The sequence below is a fragment of the Antennarius striatus genome, chromosome 2 (genome assembly GCF_040054535.1).
Source record: "Antennarius striatus isolate MH-2024 chromosome 2, ASM4005453v1, whole genome shotgun sequence".
In the NCBI taxonomy this organism is placed as follows: domain Eukaryota; kingdom Metazoa; phylum Chordata; class Actinopteri; order Lophiiformes; family Antennariidae; genus Antennarius; species Antennarius striatus.
The window spans coordinates 4,799,693-4,805,742 of NC_090777.1; the positions used below are offsets into that span (position 1 = coordinate 4,799,693).

The 6,050-nt window shown below is 43.8% G+C and overlaps 1 non-coding gene across 1 annotated transcript; it reads right to left on the reverse strand.

The window, feature by feature from the left end:
* Positions 1-964: 964 nt before the first annotated feature.
* On the reverse strand, positions 965-1,037 carry trnar-ccu (transfer RNA arginine (anticodon CCU)). Its single transcript has one exon. It is a non-coding gene; the product is annotated as a tRNA-Arg (tRNA).
* Positions 1,038-6,050: the final 5,013 nt, after the last annotated feature.

Sequence of the window (6,050 nt, forward strand, 5' to 3'; positions counted from 1 at the left end):
TCTTACTGTGGTCAAAAACTCTTTGCCAAACACCAAGGGCCAAACAAAGACCCAGAAGAGATATGACGAGACGAGACAAGACAGAATTCTATTAATCCAGAGGGAAATTCTGTTTTCACATTGTTCTAAAAAGTTACAGAAAAAAGAAATGGGAACATTCAAAAATATAAATATATCCCCTGAACAGAGTAAAATAAGATACCAAAAACAACAACTCAATGAAATAACAGCAGAACACGAAATAAGCAAATAATATGTAAGAGTGTCAAGAGTGTCAAACCACATGGACACAATAGTCATTTTGCCCACTCAGAAGTCTCAGTGGCCTAATGGATAAGGCACAGGCCTCCAAAGCCAGGGATTGTGGGTTGGAGTTCCGTCTGGGGTGACCAACAGAAGAGTGGTGCAGCAGACATGTGCTGGCCCATAACCCAGAGGTCGATGAATCGAAACCATTCTCTGCTATCCACCTTTGGGGGGTGCTAAGAATAAATCTACCACCCCTTTTGAAATGTGTCCGGATGATTTGTAGTTGATGATGCCACAGTCTCTCCATCCCACTAGAGGAGCACAAAGCAGCAATATGTGACCCATAAAAATGTGTTGGACTATATTGTCTGTGAGCTCACTGTGGACTTGGTCACATGAAATGTATCCACTCTTTATGATAGGTGCTGACTCACCAGAGGTAACAGTGTGTTGATGACCAGCTTCCTGATCATGATAATCCAGGATGAGTAATGGACGATTTGAGGATGAGTCACAAGAGATTTGGATGAAAGGGAAGTAAATTGATGAAAATAAGGATGAATTTGTCTTTTTCAGGTGTTCACAAAAAGAGGACAGTGTAGCTGGATTCATGTTCACAGCACCTCTAAAAGGTGGATAGCAGAGGATGGTTTCGATCCATCGACCTCTGGGTTATGGGCCCAGCACGCTTCCGCTGCGCCACTCTGCTGTCAGTCACCCCAGATGGGACTCGAACCCACAATCCCTGGCTTAGGAGGCCAGTGCCTTATCCATTAGGCCACTGGGGCTTCTGAATGGGGGAGATGACTGTTGTGTTCATGTGGTTTGAGTTGCACCACAAAGCACCAGTGAAGTCCATTGTGTCATGATGAATGACATACCATAGGTCCCAGATGTTGTTGTGGCAGTGATGGAAAAGTGGACAGGAAAAAGAGAGGAACACAATCAATCTGTTCTACATACGTGGCTTCAGATAGATATGCACTCCCCCAATGAAGAGTGTACAATAACAAATGTTTCTTCAATACACAGAAGTTCTGTGAGTCTGGGAACACTGCGCACCTCTAGATGCTGTCAGCCAATAGCATGCACGTACAGTATCACGTGAAATCCACGATGTAGTGAAGTCGGGCATCGTGAAGCGCAAATATGTGAGTGATTACTATATTTGTGTATGCGATAAAGGAAGCTATCAACGTAGAAAAGAATTGGCTGTGAGATGCTGTTCATAAACTGAATTGTTCGTTGGTCATTATTTGTGAAAGTTCAAACTACAATCTCCATTTGAAGCCATTTAAATGTCATTACTACTCTATCTACTAAAGTTCTCATCCCTCAGACTGACCAGAAACAATAGCAGGAAATAAAGACAACACATGACTAATAAAATCCTGTATTAGTGTAATGTAACATCTCTACCTCTGCTGGGTGAATTTTCTCCTAGGGCTTGTAGAGGCCAAGCCCAGCTTTAATCCACTGAGGTGGGAGTAACAAATTTGTTAAGTAACAAATTAAATTGATTGTTAAAGTAAATTGACCTTTCCTGAGTCATATTTGATTGTACACCTGGATATGGGTGTGGTCATCCCCGAGGGGGAGTTTGTTCAGGCTACGGTAGCAGTGTGCGGTAATGTCCTGGCTCAGAGCTACACACTGAAAGTTCCTCACAAGCTGTTGAAGTCCGCTAGCATTTGACTAACTAGTTAACTCCGCTTCATTCGTGTGTGTGTCCATTAAAGGTGATCCTCATCGTCATAGCAAACACAGCTGCATGTATCCACACCGCTCATTAACAAACAGCCTCAGTCTTTATTTACAGCCTAATAGATACGCACTGTTACCTGTCAAGGGTTAAGTTCAACTGACATAAAGCCTGCATGTGAAATAATCCACGCAGAAATTTATCACTGATTCCTTTTTCTCGCTGTAGGTTTGTGAATGCAGAATAGGGAAAATAGGGACGGCGCCCATATACTGTAATGTACTCAAACGCTTTGGCTTACCTTATGTTTCATTTAGCCTGCTTTAGTTTCGCTCTCTGCGATCTCTCATTGTCTGTGATGATTGTCAAAAAAACAGCGTTAATCACGTCCTGTCTGTAAACATTTGTTGTCATCGCCACTGATTTATGTGGAACCACTGTGTTTTTTAAATTCTTGGCAATATTTACCGGTCAATAGGATCGGCCCATCTAGTGTTTACACAATGAACAACGGAGTCACATTCGGCTGACTGAGAAAGCGGCTCCACGCTCAGCGCAGAGAAATCAACAGTTATTAAAAAGAAAGACAAACACGAGAAAAATAAGAGCGAAATACGTAGTAACGAAGTTACTGAAAGAAAAGTTCCAGGCCCATCGTTAGTGCGCGCACGTTCAAGTGGCGCATGCAAACAAAACGCACATGAACCCGAGAGGGGAGGGAGGTGTTGCTAGAGGGCACTCAGAGGGGGGAGGGGGGTGGAGATGGGGAGCTCAGAGCCACGCCCATTAACACAGAGCGTTTCGGAGCGGAAGTGATTTTATCAATATTCAATCAAAGATATTAAGCACCATGGATCACTTTGGAACAAGACATTTCAATTACAGTGTATTTTGACTTCTGGCAGATGAATGATATGAATTAAAAAAGCGTAAGATGGGACCTTAATCAAAAAATCAGACAGAAATGTCAAATCAGGAGACTGGATAGAGTCCCCTGTAGTTCAGGCTACAAATGGACAGGGTAAACCTTGCTTACTCCACTTTAATTATCTATTTGTTTAACCTCAACAATGTCGGATGTTTCCCATCTTTCTTTAATTTCGAAGGAAATATGCGTACATCCTGATTTTATCAAGCTTTTTCAGGGGTTGGTATTTAAAGGTTTGCTGCTGATCCATATCAAAACCTGAATCCAACAGATTTAATAACTTTCTGACTTTGACAAATGCAATAAATGTAAATTTTGGTTATTTGGCGGGTGGGAAAACCACACCCAAATTACATGATCCCAGTTTAGCCTGTTACACATCTTCTCCAAGGCTACAAACATTTCAGTTGAGCAAAGTAAGTAAACCAGGGGTTCCAGGTCATTTTCCATCACTACCGCAATAACATCTGGGACGAGTGGTATGACATTCATCATGACACAATGGACTACACTGGTGCTTTGTGGTGCAACTCAAAGCACATGGACACAACAGTCATCTTACACACTCAGAATCCTAGTTGCTTAATGGCTAAGGCACTAGCCTCCTATGCCAGGGAATGTGCGTTCGAGTGCCATCTGGGTTGACCAACAGCAGAGTGGCGCAGCGGAAGCGTGCTGGGCCCATAACCCAGAGGTCGATGGATCGAAACCATCCTCTGCTATCCATCTTTTAGAGGTGTTAAGAATAATGTGCCGTGATGATTTGTGGTTGATGTTGCTTGTACCCCTTGGTCAAATTTATTGACGTCATCATTCACCCTTATGGTCTCGGTACACAACAAACTCTGAATGTGCAGTCTTCCACCAGAGCCACTTGCTTGTGATTACATTCCAATCTAATGAACTTTCTACGGCAATCAGAGCCAGAATTACAAGGCTGGAAATCAACTACAGTCTCTTCGTCCCACTGGAGGAGCACCTGACTCTGTGTCCCCATGGCCGTTTCGTTGTGGTACCACAAAGCTGCAATATGTGACCTACTGTATAATAATGTGTTCAACTACATTGTCCATGAGCTCACTGTGGACTTGGTCATGTGAAACTCATCCACCTTTCATGGTCGGTGCTGACTCACCAGAGGTAGAAGTGTGTTGATGACCAGCGTCCTGATCAGGCTAATCCAAGATGAGTTATGGATGATTTGATGGCGAGTCAAGAGTCTGGAAGTGCTTTCATCACTTCCAGACTAGATTACTGTAACGCACTTTTTTCAGGCTGCTCCAAAAAGTCGCTGAAGACTCTTCAACTCATTCAAAATGCTGCTGCCCGTGTTCTGACCAGGACCAGTGCCAGAGACCATATTCCTCCTGTGTTGGCTTCTCTGGCTTCCTGTGAAAGCTAGGATAGATTTTAAAATACTCCTCACTTACAAAGCCCTTCATGGCCAGGCACCGACCTATCTGAAGGAACTTTTAGTTCCATATAATCCATCTACAGCATTACGCTCTCAACATACTGGCCTGCTGGTGGTTCCTAGAATTTACAAAAGTAGGATGGGGGCTAGAGCCTTTTGCTATCAAGCCCCTCTATTGTGGAACCACCTCCCTACCTCAGTTCGGGAGGCAGACACCCTCTCACTATTTAAGACCAGACTTAAAACTTTTCTTTTTCACAAATTTTACAATTAAGGCAACTTAGGCTACAAGGTTTTTTGTTTTGTTTTTGTTTTTTTTATAGACCTACACTGCTGGAGACTCAACATCCAGACTTACTGAGCTCCTCTCTCCTCCTTCTCTCCAACCATCTCTGTTACTCCTCCTCCTCTCTGATTTCACTCTCCAAGTCTCCAATCACACCCTACTAACTCAACTTCTTTCCTGGAGTCTCTGTGCTCTATGTCCTCACAGGTTTTTCTCAGGTTCACCCCTCATCCACCCATCTGCTATGGACCTGCTCTTCTCATCCCACGAGTATCACCCCTAACCTAATCATCGACTGGGGTCCGGCTTCCTTTTTTTCCCTCCGCGCCACCATACTGATCCACCCCTCATCCACCCATCCGCTGTGGACCATCTGCTGTGGACCATCTGCTGTGGACCTGCACCTCCCATCCACCAGTATCACCCCTTACCTAACCATCGGCTGGGGTCCTGCTGCCTCTCTTCCTTCGTGTCATCATACTGTTCCACCCCTCATCCGCCCATCCGCTGTGGACCTTCCTCTGTGGACCTGCACCTCCAAGCCCACCAGTAACACCCCTCATCAATCCATCAGCTAGGGTCCTGCTTCCTTTCTTCCTCCGTGCCGCCATACAGTCATCCACGCAGCTGTAATTGTGCCTTGACTTTAGTTATGGGAAACATAACCTTAACCACATTGACACTGACTCTATCTGGTCTATCTGCCACTCTCTCTGTCTCTCTTTCCCTGTTATTATCTTCCTTTAATTTCTTTTCCACCCAACCGGTCAAGGCGGATGGCTGCCCAAAAGAGTCTGGGTCCTGCCCGGAGTTTCTTCCTCATCGAGGGAGTTTTTCCCCGCCTCTGTTGCTTATGCTTGCTCTGGAGGGTTCAGTTGGGTTTCTCTGTCTGTTAAAGCGCTTCGAAATGTCTGTTGCCATGATTAAGCGCTATATAAAAAAAACTGATTGAATTAAGTTGATGATACATAGTGGAAAATAAGGATGAATATGAGTTTTTCAGGTGTTCACAGAAACAGGAAAGTGATGTCAGATTCATTTTCAGTTGTGTTCACAATAACTCCATAAGGTGGATAGCAGAGGATGGTTTCAATCCATTGACCCCTGGTTCATGGGCGCAGCACGCTTCCGCTGCGCCACTCTGCTGTTGATCAAGCGAGATGAGACTCCAACCCACAATCCCTGGCTTAGGAGGCCAGTGCATTATCCATTAGGCCACTGGGCTTACTGAGTGTCTGAAATGACTATTCTGTTCATGTGGTTTGAGTTGAAAGAATGAATGAATGAATGAATGAATGAATGAATGAATGCTTTTTATTTTGTACATGTGGGAGTAAAACAATGAAATACACTGAAGAGAAAAACAAACAAGATAATTGAAAGTAGAAAATTTTTTTTTACAAAAACCATAAGAAGTACTTAGTGTAAACAAACCAATCTTGAAAACATTTATGACAACACTTGTTTGTTA